The 16,486-nt window shown below is 38.2% G+C and overlaps 1 protein-coding gene across 1 annotated transcript in view; it reads right to left on the bottom strand.

The window, feature by feature from the left end:
- The window catches only part of tgm1l1 (transglutaminase 1 like 1), a 42,458-nt gene extending 31,276 nt beyond the window's left edge, over nt 1–11,182 (bottom strand). Inside the window, exon 1 of the mRNA XM_041803409.1 lies at nt 10,992–11,182. The gene's annotated coding sequence lies outside the window, so the exon portion shown is untranslated. The remainder of the gene's footprint in view (nt 1–10,991) is intronic.
- Between the last annotated feature and the right edge of the window lie 5,304 nt (nt 11,183–16,486).

Below are 16,486 nucleotides of genomic sequence, written 5' to 3'. Positions count from 1 at the left end.
TTAAACTGTAGAATCAGGCTGCTACATAACAAAACAGAAAAAAATGTAGATCTGAATATTCTGTATGTTTGATCAAATTAAAGTTAAAAGCTTTTATAAAACCATCAAAAATGACTGTTAGCAATGGCTTTTTGTAAGGAAACGTCAAGGCAGACTTCAAAAGGTCCTTTTGGAGCCTCCAAACATGCTCTTGGGACTTAAAGAATGTTCTAGTTTTCTTTGCCTGGCCCTTCTCTGTACAAATACTTCAGCTCATTGTGAACGAATGGTTTACAACAAATGTTGCATGATGTTTGAAACAAAACATTCATGGTTTACCACCAAGCAGCATGAGTGCCAGTGGTCAATCAGTGTGGAGTAAAGACCTTCCCATTATTCTGAGCTGTGTTTTGTAACATTGAACATGTATAACAGGAAGAGGCTCCAATCATTCACATAAACAGTGTTTGGGGGCCTCATATCAGAGTCTGCTTGGGGCCTCACTTTGGCCAGGGGCAGCCCTGCTGGAGTTTAAAGGAAAACCATATACATGATATATAGGCTACATATGGGTGTCTGCAAAAAATGAGTATGGAAATACCAACATAATTAATATTAGCAAAAAAAAAAAAGATGTTAGAGTAAAAATAAACCCTAACCATGATTAACAGTATGTAATAAACTTATATTTTAACATTTGAATCATTAATGAGAATCTACAGGGTTTTTGAAGTTCCAATGTTGGGGTTAGCAGGTTGGAAGGTAATCTGTAAGACTGTACATTTAGACTACATGATGTTTTTAACGTAGAATCAGTAGTTAAAGTCCCTGTAATGTGATAAAAATGTTTTAAGTTTGTTGTATGACAGGCCTCTGTTTTTAATGAAGCACCAGGCCAAAGTACAGCTTTAAAAAACATCTGGTAAGTTTATAAAATTAAGCTTCAAAGTCATGAAAAATGAGGCAGTAAAATCTGCTCTAGGATGGTGTGGGTGTGTCCATTAATGAGCTGAAGCCACGCCCACTCATAAGAAATATGATTCTCTTAAAAAAAAAAAACTTCTGATCTGAGCACAGCTGCCTGGTTCTGTGCTGTTTTCTGGCACAAACTTCTCTGTTATGATGCTTTTAATGACCCATACACCACTGTGGCTGACAGATTTGGGAAATTTGCTTCAAAATGAACAAAAACACAGCATGTAACTGGCTGTTAACTCTTAATGAAGGCAGTGACACCAGCTAACAACAAACTGTACTGAGATGAACTGCTATGATTTTATATTATTGTAGCGTTTGGGGGGCACAAGGAAAGGAAAAAAATCTTAACATACATACTGTACATTTTTCACTTCATTTAAGCATTGAAGCTAAAGTCAGTCCCATTAACCCCCCACACTATGACGTCCATATCTCCACTCTCTACCATATATAAAGCTATAAACTGTTAAAACACCATTAAAGTTTTGTTTGCTCTTTAAAACACACATGACTGTAATTAGCATCAGAGGATTTTAGGTTTATTAGATAGTTACATACACTCCTCTCTATAAGCCTCACCCCTTTAAAAAGTGTTTGCCACTGTCTAACATTCAATGCTTGTGCAATACAGAGTTTCTTGTTTCTAAACTTGGGCTGTCTTTTATCCCTCAAAACACTCAAGTTGATTTACCATTCTCTGTTTTTCAAACAAGTAATTTGAGTGTAGATGACAGCCAATCTGATATTCATTTCACTGCATGAAAATGAAGCTGAGTTCTTTTAAAATCTACCCATACTAGAGCATACATGGGGACCAAAAATTTAAGCTCAACCCTCATGAACTTATGCAGGTTCTCGCAAAGTCAGACCAGATTTGAACCCAACATTTTCGAAAGATAAAGTATTCTTTTATTATAAAGGCTTTAAACTAGATTTTTGAGTTGTTTTAATGACAGAAATTTGTTCAGATAGGATCATAATGAGTGCAGCACAGAGGTATGTATAATAGACGTGGCTCATTATTTGTTTATGATAGAAAGAGCAGCAATGATGATGAGCAGACATAACTGAGCCCTTCGAAGGTCACCAGTCTGTTAACAGATGGCTTCACTGGTGAACTGGGTTGCATTAGCACAGATAATAAGTCAGCGTATTTGCTCCCACAAAAATGCCAAACCAGGCTTTTACTGTGAAAAGCTGGGACATATTTAACAGATGTGGACAAACACCCGCTAAAATAAGCTAAAAATTCTCCATGTATGAGGCTGGCCTGGGTTCAAGTCCAGCCTATGGCTCCTTTCTTACATTCTCTCCTTTTTCTGACTCTATCCGCTGTCCCATCCCTACTGTAGAGGCATAAAAAAGCCAGAAAATAAATCTTACTTTGGTTGAAAGATACCTGCAGCTCGCAGTAAAAATACGCGAGCTCTCTATTCTCCAGATTTTTGGTGTGGGAGATGCAATGCTCATGCAGGTAATCTGAAAGCCCTGACTTTTTAATGTGCATGAAGCAATGAAAATCAAGCTGTGAGGCAGCAATATACAGCACAGAGTCTGAAATGGCCATCACAGTTTGGATCAGATCATAAAGTCTTATTATGCATCAACCGTTTGTGGAATAACTATCATCTTGTGTGCATTTCAGCAGCACTACACATGGAAAAAAAAAATCTACATGCATGAAAAGAATGCATCTCGTCCTTATCTAACGGTGCTCAGTTTGGCAAAATAAAGCAAAGCTTAGACTTGACAGGCTACTGTGAGAATCTGAACATCCATACATTATTAATGCAACTGTGCAGCACCTATTGTAACCGGTACAATTAATCAGTGGAATTTAGCAAGTTTTTTGAGAAAAACTGGCTACAAAACAACAACTCAAACATACATAATATTGAAAACTTTGGAAGCTTTTTTTTTTTTTTTACCCAGACAGCCTCTGTGTTTTTGTCACAATTTTCCAGTGCAGGATTTGGCCTCCAGTAACATGCTCTTGCATTGCAAAACACTGACAAAAACACAGAGGGGTATGAAACTAAGGCTTAAAAAAATTGATGGTGAGCCAACATTGTTTTGTGGACAATTTTTACCCCAAAAAATTACTTAACTCCAGGAGTAAACTATACCCATCTGTTACGCTGTATAACCTAGCTTCCTGGCCAGTACAACCAGCGAGTCTTCTTAAAGGAGCAATGCTCACTAAAATCACTGGAGGATAATACCACAACTACTGCTGAAAATGCTGAAATATCCCTTTAATACTCAGAAATATTAAATTAGTGTGATTGCAGCACATTTAAAATAAATTAGTTGTTGGAACTCACAAAAGTAAAGTTTTTTTTTGTTGAGACTTTCCATGTTTTTAACTCAGCTCAACTCCTTTTATTTTGCAGTGTACACTCTAAAAATATTAGTGCACTTTATTTGATTAACTAGTGAACTAGTGAACATTGTTACACTCCAAAAATTGAGCAGATTTCAAAGCTTTGGAATGAAGTAAAACAAATCATTAATAATGAGTAAATCTAACTTATATTTGTAATTATGTCTGCATGAATTGAGTTAATAGAATTGCCAAGTTAAATTGGGTAAATGTAACTGAAATACTCTGTAATTGTACAGAAACATAAAGAGGAACCACAAAAAAAAAAAAAAAAAAGAAGTGTGTACTTTTCCTAAAGCTATTGTTCTACATCAACTACAATTTTCCCTTAAAATGACCTCTCACTGTCTTTCTAGTAGGGCTGAACAATTTGGGAAAATAATCTAATAGCAATTTTTTTCCCACAATTTGATATGCAATTATTGCTTGACTTCCTTATATTATATTTTTTACAAACACAAACAGGGAAAAATCATTCTGTATTATAACAACACAATATTAGATGAAACTAGAGCAAAACAATTTTGAAAAAAATCTAATTGTGATGATTTTGACTCGTATTGCAAATTGGATAGTAACTGATGTACTAAAGCAAGGGTGTCAAACTCAAGGTCCAAGTGGCCAAATCCGGCCCATGGTGCAGTTTAAGCTGGCCCGCAGGATCGTATAATATTTTAATTAGAACTGGCCTGCAGGTCTGAGGTCTGCAGATTTACTTCAGTATAGAAATGAGAATTTAACCTTGAAGATTTAAAATATCCTTTGTTAAATTATAAAAATTTGAAAAAGTAAAGAGTAAAAATAATGAGACAGAAAGTAAGGAATGGGGGAGAGAAATTAATTTGTGTTTTCATTCTGCCTTAAATAAAATTCTAACTTAAACTTAGCATTTTGACTTTTTATCTCATAATGTGAAAATTTGGATTCCAATTTTGAAATTTCAAGACCATGTTTTCAAATTTAATCTCATATTTTGCCCTTTTAAACCCCTAACTTTGACTTTTAATCCCTAATTTGACTTTTTAAACTCACAATTTGGAAATTTCATCTCATATTTTTATCTTTCAGATTCTCAATCTTAAATTTTAACTATATCTTGACCTTTTAAACTCATGATTTTTACCTTCGAGCTCAGATGTTTGCCTTTTGAAAACATATTGATGACTTTTCATTTTGTATTCTGACCTTTTAAACAATTATTTTGACTTTTTATCTCAGATTTTGAGCCTTTAAACCTCTCATTTTGACTTTTTTAAAATATCAAAATCATTTTCCATCAGTTTTTCTCACCCTTAATTAACTATCTGTGAAAATAAGGTTGACCATTTATGGTTAAATGTTGACCCTGTTGAGCCCTCAGGTTAGACCTTAATTCAGATTTCAGCCCCTCTGTGGTTGAGTTTGACATTCCTGTACTAAAGGGAGTTACATTTTTTATGTCATTCTCAAATTTAATAAGAAAAAAGTACAAAACAGTAGGATTTCTGTGGACTATTCTAAAAAATTGCCTGTGGATGATTGCATGATTTGTAATGCATAATATCTCTGCTGCAAAATAAAAGTTTTAAACTGCTATTTTGACATGAATTAAAGAAATATCGCACCTTCTGCTATTTGAAAATTGCAGCTGGCCAAATTGCAATTTAATGTAATTTTCGATTAATTGCCTAGCCCTACTTTCTAGCAGATTTTGAATTCTGTCCTTTCTTTCGTGAAGTGCAGCTACTTTTCCATTGATTCCATTGTTGCGTGTTTGCACTGGTCATGTGTATCAATCAGGCCGAGCTCTCTAGTGATGTGTGAAGGCAACGATAGTGAAGTTATGCAGTGAAGGTCAGAGGGCACAGCAGCTGAGGAGGAGAAGGAGGGAGGGTGCGGCGCCTCACAGCATAAGAAGCTCAGGATCCATATGTGTAGATAAGAGCTGGTCTGTCTGTTTAACATGAAGTTCTCATTTTGTAACTCCTCGTCTGGGTTCATCTGTCGGTCATATCATATCTCTCCTCCCTTACACTGTTTCCAAATCATCCAAATATTTTTCCAAACACTGTTAATCATTATGAAGAGCACAATGGAGAGCGACAGCTGTGTGTACTGCAACATCACCTCCACCCAGATCTGAGGTCACACTCTGACCTGCTGCTTTCCTTCATCACTAACTTCAGCACAGAACGAGGAACAAAGATGGAGAATTCAATTAGATGGCTTGACAGGAATTGGGATATTTTTGTTGAGAAAGAGAGAATTTGAGCTCATTATTTTCTCCCAGACAATAGGTGACAAGATATTTGGGTGACACAGTGAAATTTGCAGTTATAATTGGCCTAAAAATGCTGCACACATAAGCTCTTTCCTGATATAACTACTGAGGAAACACTTTGAGAGGCTTTTTACTTGGTAATTTGTGTCTTCTCATGCTTAAAAAAAAAACCAGTTATCTCTCTGCTGCACCTTTGGTGGCCCGAAATTGCCCAATTAGACTCATCCACTCAACCTCCTTTAAAACCTTGAGAAGTCATTCCACAAGATTAATTTCCTGGCAGTCTCTCTCGTCCCTCGCACTGTGTCGCACAAACTTAAATGGATTTTTAATACAGCCATCAGCCGAGCTTGAAAAGAAGTGTTTCTTCCTCTTCATCTCTTCTACTCTCCTGCCTATCACTAGCACATGTATATCACTCCCTCCATCATTTCCTCCCTCTCTCTCTGCACTTCTCCTTTCTCGGTTTGTGTTGGCGTGCCCTCTCAGCTGGTATGTCCACTGGCCCTCGAGATAAGCACTTTGAATCCAAGACGCTGTTCCCAAAACACAAACGCAGGGCTTATTTGCCTGGCGATTGTAGTAAGAGAAATAATGAATCGATAAATAAGACAAACATTAAGTGGTTAAAGCTCAGTAAAAGCCAGGAATGCCATCACAAGCAGGAATCAAATCAGCTGCAGCTGCTTGGACAGAAACAAACAAGGCTGAAGGCATGAAAATGAGCCAATTAAGCCTTTTTTACTCAACATGGAAAATGCAACTCAAGTGAACACAACAGCAAACAAACTTACTGGAGTTAAGCGGAAAAGAAGGCCTTCTTCTGAGCAGGAGGAACCAATGACAAGAACTGACTGATTCAATTTTAGCTGCAGCCAAAAGGGGGGCCCATAGAGGTCACAGGATCATGATCCATTTTGAGGTTTAGCTGATAACCATCATTTATTTTATTTATTTCACCTGAATAACAGCCACTATTGTTAACTTATATATGACAAAGTATACAGCCATCTTCAAGATGAAAACTCCTTTTCTTAAAACAGAATTAAAACGGGTTAAAAGTGGCAACAAAGGGCATGACAGGTGGTGAAAAAGAGCTACTAGTGTCTAACACTGGGTAACAGACACATCAAAAGGTGGAAAGTGGCAAAAATTTGGTTATAAGTGGCCAAGACAGGCAGAAAAATGTGTGAAAAGGGGTTTAAAAAGTGGCAAAAATGGGTCAAAAGAAGCAAAAGTGTGCAAAATTGACAAAAACTGGCAATTTAAAGTGGCCAAAGTGAGTGGAAAAGTGGTGAAAAGGAGTTCAAAAGAGGAACAAATGAATAATTCCAACATCACAGTCCTTTAGTAATCTCACACACTTTAGTTAGTTAGCCAGGATGCACCAGTGCTACGGATTTAGCACACATACAATGACACTATCAGTAAATCCAACTGGGGAAGACCCATTCCCTGGGTTACTGGGGCCCTGCTAATTCTGTGGGCAGAGTTGGATGTGTTGCAGATACACCTGTGGCGCAGATACTTATTTTTCTTTCCCTGCAGAGTATACCCACTCCTAAATCCTTACTCCTAGGATGAAAAAGGCAGAGAAAACTAGTACAGTGCTGTCCAACACATCCCAAGAATCATGGAATAGTGACTTCAAAATGCACATTGTTGTCTTAGCCTATAGTCTGTGAGCTGGTGCTGATGGTAAAATCTGCTTTTCTTCTTCTGTTCATTTCATAATGATCCTTTCTCCCTAAGGCAGAGAAGTGAAGGGACAAATAACCATCTAGATGAACTAAATATGCAGGGTGCTCCTACATGTCTTTGTTTACATCAGTGGCTCTAAACTGGTCTAGAGTCGGGACCACCATCAACTCCGTCAAGCACACTTTTAAAAATGTCATAACCAAATGTTAATCATGATTTATGGGCAGTTTGGGCTTAAGATGCAACAAAAATTGTGACAAAACAAACAGATGGGAATCTGTCCTTCAAAATAAAAGCACATCATGCACTTTTTGCCACATGAGGCATTTATCTGGGACCAAGGTTATTACAGTAGACTAGAAATAACAGAATAACACACTGAAACTAAATATAAAGTAAGCTTTACAAAAAAACAAAAGTTTTCTCTGCTTACAAAACAAACCAAAATAAATAAGGGGTGGTTTTACTTTGCAGGACAAATTTAAAAAGAAGGTTGAGGATAAATGAAGAGTATACACACTTCTCTGGGTTGTCATACGGTCCAGCCTAGGACTGAGCATGTTTCTTTGACCTGAAATGTGTTTCAAGAGTTTAACACTTATTTTTATGCAGAGATGTTTTGCTCCCCACATCACAAAAATCTTCAAGTGCTATTTTTTTCTAGAATAGTTTACAAAAAAAAAAAACACTTTTCTTGTTTGTTTGTGTTTTTTTCTTTTTAAAAATGAAAAAGACATCAAATCATCTCTCCCTACAATACAACAAATCATATCAAATTTGCAATAAGTCAAAAATAATTACAATCAGACACTTTTTTCAAAATTGTTCAGCCTTAGTTGAGACTATAATATATATTGTGTTGGTTATAATACAGAGTGATTGATTGCTAGTTTGTTGAGAAATGCATAAGAAGCATTTAAGGTGAAAAAAATCACACTTAGATTATCTTCCAAAACCGCTAAACTGTTCAATCGTTCAGTTGCAGTCAATGAAAATGTTGGGGAGATGGGACGTTTTGGGAAATTCAATGTGAGATTTTCATTGATTAAATAATAACAGATACCAGCTGAGTGAAAAGACATCAATCCTGACCAACCATATCAAATGTTGCTAAATTGGATTTTTTAATAGAGCAAAAATTAACAGAGTTACAACCCATTCGGGAGCCTAAAGAGGGGGTTCTCATTGCTGAGCTGAGCCAAATGATCCATATCTCTCAAAAGCTCCCAAATCCCCATCGCTACAATCTGTTGAGCTATTTTTTGTAAAGGTCATCATCTGAAATTAATTATTTCATATCTATTTTCTAAGATTTCAAAATCTTTTCCACATACTGTTGTTTGAAGTTTAAAATTGCCTTTGGACTGAACAAATTTGAAAGTGCTGAGATATATATTTTTTTGTTCATCTGTACTAAACCTTTCCAAGTCCAACTAACTTTTTTGAGCTTTTATTCCTTTATTTGAGAGACAAGGCCAATAGAGTCAGTAAGAGTCAGTAACTACACACACTAAGAGAGATGGAGAGGGGAATTACATGTGAGAAAGGAGCCACAAGAGTCATTTTAGGAAGCCGGCCTGATTTGGATCATGATCTTTATAAGATTTGTTTTCACTGAAATGCATGGTTTTTCTAAACATCCCTCAACATCATGGGAAAAGAGCCACAGGTGACCTGATCTAAACCCACGCCTCTTTCTTTGAGGACCGCAGCCACTGAACAAGGGGGGCACACAGACATCAACTTTGGCTCCCTTAAGTCCAAAAAAAACTTCAAACAGGGATCAAACCAGGGTCCTTCTAGCTGTGAGTCAACAGTGGTTACTACTGCTCCATGTATGTGGTCACTTCTTCCTCTTAATCTTGTAAATCGTAAACTGAGTTGTGCATGTCAACCAAAGACTGGTGAAATGTCATAATGTGAAGACTGACAAAGACTAAGAGAAGACTCCCCAGAGCCAGGGTTCAGGGCTTCAGTCTTCAGCTGTTGGATTCTTTCATAATAAATGCCTTTCAACAAAATACCAAGTGGGAAATTTTATTTTGAAATATTTGTCTGTAATAAGAAGTGCTGATCATGCAGTTAACAGCGCTCTAGAGGACCTACATCTGGGAGCAGCTGTCATTGAAGGCATGATGGGGCAGTACAGTATTTACAGATGCTCCTTTGACCAGAGTCAGAGCTACAGACCGCTTCTGAGTAGAGTAAGGTCCTGAAGGTTGTGCAAATTCTCCTGACTGCATACTCAAGACCCAAAACGTGCAAATTTCCAACCCACAATTTCAGTTTTATTTTATTTTTTTAAAATTGTGATTGCATTGTAATATGAGATTATTTTCTTGATTCTTCATCTCGTGTATTTTTCAACAAAAACAAATAACAAATTACACTGTTTTGACCAACACAACATTAGATAGAGTAAACTATAGGGCTTAATGATTCTGGAAAATATTTAATTTGGATTCATATTGAAAAATTGGATTATAATTGTTGTATCAAAGGTAATGATCACTTTCATGCCATTTTCATTTTCATTGAGAAAAAAAAAAGCAAAAATTTTTTGCAAACTATTCTAAGAAATTGAAATGTTTCCCTGATGTGTAGAGCATAACATCTCTGCTGAAAAAAAAAAATGTTAATTAGTATTTAGACGCACACTTCTGGTTAAATTAATATTCACCTTTTGCAGTTTGAAAGTTGCAGTAGTCCATGTTGTGATTTAATTTAAATTTAGTTTAATTTACCAGCCCTAGCCTGAAGTGAGCTTCATTTATTTTCCTGTGAGAAAAAGTGGACCTGTCACGCTAGAAACATCTCAACAATATTAGTGGGCTTTTCTACCAAAGCATCTGAGGAGGGTTTCCAGGGCAGCTTAGGGCTGTGCCCAACACAGACAGGGCAAACTGTGAGCCTAAATCCTCAAGATGTTCTAGAGTGGATGTTAAACAGAATCTAATTCTACTGGGCAAGACCAGCAGGTGAATCTGCATCCTTTGGGAAGGTAAGTCTACAATTGAGAGCACTCTAACACTGTAAGGCACACAGAGCAGGAGCAATATTTGAGGGTTTTCTATTTTGTTTCATAAATTCTTATTTCTGCTAAATGATGTTTTCTTTAGTTCCCTTTATCTTTTGTTGCCATTTAAGACTCTTTATGTTATAAATGTTCTGTTTTTAATCCCACAAAGTGATTTAAATGGCTCTGGTACTCTAGTAGAAACTTGCCTTGCCTATTTTAATACATTTATACTTGAGTAAAGTACATCTTTTGGCTCATTAATTTTAACTGAATCATTTTGTTAGCTGGTCTTTGCATGAGTTAAGTGGAAGTTAACACAACCCTGACCAATCAAAACTTCTACCCAACCATCTATTTAAACTAACAATAAATTATCAGTCACCATGAATCATTTTCTAAGTCTATTGATGAAATTCATTTGAAAGCCTTGAACCTTTCTGCCAATAAAAGCCTTTGACGCGTGAACTGAAATACGCTTAAATGTCAATTGTCTTTACTTGTTGGACTTGAGAAACTCTCTTCCAGTGAGAGATTTCCATTTTAACCTTTAACATTTTAATCAGAGTCTCTCTGGTCTGTTAGAAACCGTTATGTCATGCGCCGTAGCGCTTGAAGTTCACGTCTCCTCATAAGAGAGAGAAACTTTGAGAAGAAGTCAGTGAGAGTCTTACTTTATCTTCGTGGCTTCTCCTCCGGATCAGCGATGAAATCCTCTGCTTCGCCTTCAGTAAGTTTCCCTCAGCGTGAAACTTTTGGAGAGTTTTCTCGCTGCGCTCTTGGATCAGAAATATTTATACGCCTGTCCTGGTATGTAGCCTTCTGCACGGCACTTTAAGCTCATGTACACACTCATACACTCACACCAAAAAACACACCCACTTCTTTCTCGCAGCTCGGCCCACCACGCCCCACCCTCTCTGGCCTGAAGTTTCTCACTCCCACCGACGAGGTTCCGCTCCGCTGAGAGCGATTATGGCGCGCTGCGTAAAAGAGCGCACGTACTGTTTCACTACATGATGAGCAGCACTCTCACCAGAAGTCTTATGAGATACGTTTGTTACGCAACTTGGCCCAACTTTTTCCAAGGAAGAGATTGGAAGCAGACAGACAGTGGATTGCAGGAAAGTGAAAAGATGTGATGAGAGAATGTGTTTATCCAATAAAAGAGTAAATCTGAGGCTTTAACTCCAGACATGTTTACAAGACAGAGAACAAACTTAATAATGAAAACATCCATGATATAAAAAGAATTTTAGTTTAAAAAGTGAAAAATAAGGCCATGGCTGCTTTAGAAATACCCTATATGTGTCAGCCCATGAAGAGATGCATAATTACATAGCCTTAACAACCAAACTCGACCAAACCCACAGTAAGTGTGATTGTATGATTCAAGGGTGAGAAAACCCCAGGGTGTCACTGTCACAGGAGTCACAATGTAGAAAACTTCACAGGAAATTGAACTTCCCCTGCAAACTTTCAGTTCTACATTTAAGAAACCCTCAGAGGGCATTCAGAGCCCAACCAATCCAGCCACATCAAAAGATACATCTGATCACATGCCAAAAAGGCTGACTTCTTATCATGAGAACAGATCTGGGAGACAAACCAAGCATGAGTTTGCTGTTTTATATTGTTGATTTCAGTCTGAGGCACTGATGGACTCAGAGAGGGGGCAGGGAGAGCAAGACAAGGTAAATTCAACATGATATATCGCCCTCCAGTGTGCCTTTCAGTGGGCATTAAAGTGATAAAGTCCCCTCCAGTGTGCCTTTCAGTGGGCAAAACACTCTATAAGTGCTCTCCAGGGTGCAGTTCTATTGGACAAAACTTGAGTGTCCCTAAGGTGCCCCTCCACAGACAATACAAGATAAAGTGCCTTCTAGGGTGCCCTTCCAGTGGGCAATAGATGATGCAGCGGCATCCAGGGTGCTTTTTCATTGGACAAACATGGTAAAGTGTCCTCTAGGGCTGTGATTCTCAACTGGCTTGGTGCCAGGACCCACCTCCACCTCCTTATTAACCAGTTGTGACCTAAATTTTGGATCTTTAGTAACCGTACCCGAATGCTTTTAATGAAAAATGTGGTATCTTGGACTTGAAAAGGAACAAAAGATGTGAGATGAAGATGTTTACTTCGAAATAAAGCACATTATAGACTTTTTGCCACAATTTTTTCCAGGTCAACATTAACAACCCACTGAAAATAGCTTTGCACACACTTCTGGGTCCTGACCCACCAGTTGAGAACCAAGGATCTAGGGTACCCTCAGTGGACAAAGTGCTCTCTACGGTGCTGTGTCATTCGACAAAACTTGGTTCCCTTCCGGCTTGCAATATGTGATAAGTGCCCTTGAGGGTAACATCCCTGTGGGGAATATGTGATAAAGTGGCATCCAGGGTGGTCTTCCATTTGACATAACATAACATAAAGTGCACGGTAGGATTCCCTTCCAATGAATAAAATATGGTGAAGTGCCATTCAATAAATAAAATAAAGTGAACTGCCCTCCTGGCTGCACTTCCAATGAAAAAAACATTGAAAAAGTGTCATTTAGGGTACCCTTCCAATGGCTAAATCACTACATAGTGGCTTCTAGGGTGCAACACTCTTAGAGTGCTCCAAGGTGCTGTTCACTGGACAAAACTTGGTTGACTGCCCTGCAAGGTGCCTTTCCAAAGGGCTAAACAAAGTGAAATGCTTTCTAGGTCACCTGTTCAAAAGACAAAACTGGGTTTGGTGCTTTCTACGGTGCCTTCTAGTTAATAAAAGATAGCAAAATTCCCTCAAAGCTGCCCTTATAATGGGCAAAACATGGTAAGGTGCCCTTAAGGGTAGATCCCCAATGGACGAAGTATTTCTGCAGGCAGGACATGGTGCACCCTTTCAGTGAACAAAATATAGAACTGCCCTCCTGACTGCCCTTCCAACAGAGAAAAAAAAGCCTTTTAGGGTGCCTTTTCAGTCAACAAAACACTATAAAGTGCCCTCTAGGTACGTAATGTCTTCTCAGGGTGCTTTTTCATGAGACTAAATTTGGTTAGGTGCCCTCTTGGGTGCCCTTCCAGTATATAAAACATAGTAAAGTGCCTTCAAAGCCGTCCTTTCAATGGACAAAATCAAGTAAAATGCCTTTAAAGGTGCCAATCCGAACATATTAAACTGCTCTCGGGTGCCCTTTTTGTAGGGAGTGCATGGTAAAGTGCTCTTTTAGTGAACAAAATATAGTGAGCTGCCCTTTTACCTGCCCTTCCCATAGAGAGAGGTGTCTTTCAGGGTGCACTTCAAGTGAACAAAGGACTAAAAAGTGCCCTCTAGGATGCCCTTTCAAAACACTTAAAATGCTCCTATGGGTGCCTTTTCTCAAGACTAAACTTGGTTGGGTAACCTCTAGAGTGCTTTTAGTGAACAAGATAGAATAAACTGCCCTCAAGGATGTGATTCCAGTATACAAAGCACTATAAAATGTCCCTTATAGCCCTTTCAGCACTCTCATCTGTTTATTTAGGTGTCCTTTTTATTTTTTCACCCCTTCCCCTTAAACATCCTGGGTCTGCTACTGGTCTCAGGTGTCTGCTCAGACCCCATTTTGATGAAACCTTTACACTGGGTGATTTCTCTCACTGATTCTCGGTATTTTAAAGTGCCTGCAGCCAATGAGAGCAGAAAGTGAATGACTGTAGTTCTGTGTGTGTGTTTTGGCAACAGTTTATAATGAAGTCATCAGTATGATGATAGTGTTGAACTAAAGCATTGGTACAAATTCAAACTTGCCTTCCTTCGTCAGTCGGCTTCCATTGGTTACATCATGCTGGCTAAATCATCTCTGTTTGCTGTATGCACTTGCGGGATTCTAGTCCACATTTGGACGTAGGATAGTTTCTCTTTAGGGCCCCGATGAGAGTACACTTGACCCCTGGTGCTTTGATCAATGTGAACACAAACGCACGCTTTAAGAAGTGGTCTTGAGGGCAATTCATGTGTTCTTGAGAAGGGTCTGCAGGGGCTTTGAGCTCTAGTGTGGGGTTGTCATCAGAGAATAGAGTTGTAAAGGCAATTCTGAATTTCTCTGTCTCTTCAAATAACACTGCTTTCAGAGAAGATGGTTCTACTTTGCTCTGAGCTGCCCAGCTGCTGTGGAGTTAGGAAGAGGGCCACAGTTGGCGTCTCTTAGATTATAAAAACATCAATATTAGAAGGATGAACTCTATTATCAACTAATCTCATCCCAGATGCCAGCGGTCACTGCTGCTTCTTTCTTTCCCCAGTGGATTTACAAACCAACTACAGTTGCAAGAAAAAAGTATGTGAACCCTTTGGGATTTCTTGGATTTCTGCATAAATTGGTCATAAAATGTATTCTGATCTTCATCTAAGTCATATCAATAGACAAACACAGTCTGCTTAAACTAATACCGCACAAAAATTATGTTTTCATGTTTTTATAGAACAAAACATGTAAACATTCACAGTGCAGTATGTGTATACAGGCACCCACCTGTTTGGAAAGCAATGCTTGAATTTGAAAAAAAAAAAGGAAAAAAGTTAGTATTTCTGATTGACTATCAGTCAATAGTCTATTTGTGTTAGTTTAGTTTGTATTAAATGCATATCGGATGAGGGTTGGTTGCAAAGACTCTTTCCATCTTTTCTAACCACATCTATGAAAGCTGTCACCAGTTGACACGGCCACTATTTAAACCATTACACCAGGAGTGTCACATCTGAGCATGAATGAAAGCGTTGAATAAACATTTGGAGGAGGTTCTTTAGCTGAGTTTTTAGCATTAGAAGCTAATGTGGCTCGCTAGCTGGGCTTTTCGCATTAGCAGCTAATGTGGCTCATTAGCTAAGTTTTTACCATTATCAGTGAATGTGGCTTGTCAGCTGAGCTTTTAGCATTAGCAGCTTATGTGGCCTGTTACCTGCGTTTTGAGCACTGGAAGCTAATGTAGCTCATTAGCTGACTTTTAAAAATTTGCGCCAATTTGGCTTGTAAACTGAGTTTTTAGCATTAGCATTGGCACCTAATGTGGCCCGTAAGCTGGTGTTTTAACAGCTAAAGTAGTTTGTTAGCTGAATTTTTAGCATTAGCAGCTAGTGTGGCTTGTTAGCTGAGTTTTAGAATTAGCAGCTAAAGTAGTTCGCAGGTGTGGCCCGTTAGCTGAGCTTTGAGAATCAGTAGCTAATGTGACTCTTTAGCTGGGTTTTTAGAATTAGCAGCTTTTGTTGCTCTGAGCTTAGCTGTTAGCATAACCAACTAATATAATGTGTACATGGTTGCGACTAACATACCAATGTATTATCTGCACTATCTTTGGAGCAGCAAGTTACTCTTGTTCTCCTTAAAGAATAGTTTTTAGACTTTAGGTCTCTGAACACTGAATGTTTTTTTTTTAATTAATTAATTAATTTATTTATTTATTTGTTTGGACGCATTTTTTTGGGTCCGTAATCCAGTGAAAAACATCACACACTCATACTTTGAACAATGAGTCTGACATGTTTTATTTGTTTTAACTGTGAAAATTCACAGAGCGTGTCAAATGCTTTTGCACTGCAAAGAGAAAAAAGGAGTGAAGATGATTCTGTGCCTCTTTCACTCCTTGAAAAAACACACTGGATCCATCCAGTCTGACAGAGAGCATCACACAGCAACAGCTCATGCATCGGAAAATGCTGTGTCAAGCTGGAAAGATGGAGAGCGACTTTTCAATTCACTCTCAGTTTCGTGGCTGAGCACAAAATTTGTACACTTAATGTTTGAAGCAGTGCACAGGGGACGGGGACGGGGGGAGAGAGAGAGAGGTGGGACAGCAGTCACAGCTCTGAGTAATCAATCACTAAATGACTTGGACAGACACAAAAAATAAAATAATGAAAAAATAAAAAGAACCTGTTATGAAAAGAATTAATGATGGACCAAAGTTTTTGCACCAGTATGCAAATATGATTAATACAACATCCTTTTTCTATTTTAGTAATGTAGCATTCTTCAGGAACGAGTCATACGCCTGAGTTTACATCATACATAGGCTACACCCAGGGAAAAAACTAGTAGAACATCAGCCAACAACTGCTGACTAACACGGCCAATAAAGATAACAGGATCTATCATCATTTCATGTCAAAGACGGGTTTTAACAAGTGACCATTTTAACTGGTGAC

The sequence above is a fragment of the Cheilinus undulatus genome, linkage group 13 (assembly GCF_018320785.1).
Source record: "Cheilinus undulatus linkage group 13, ASM1832078v1, whole genome shotgun sequence".
In the NCBI taxonomy this organism is placed as follows: domain Eukaryota; kingdom Metazoa; phylum Chordata; class Actinopteri; order Labriformes; family Labridae; genus Cheilinus; species Cheilinus undulatus.
This window is presented reverse-complemented; position numbering and strand designations above follow the sequence as displayed.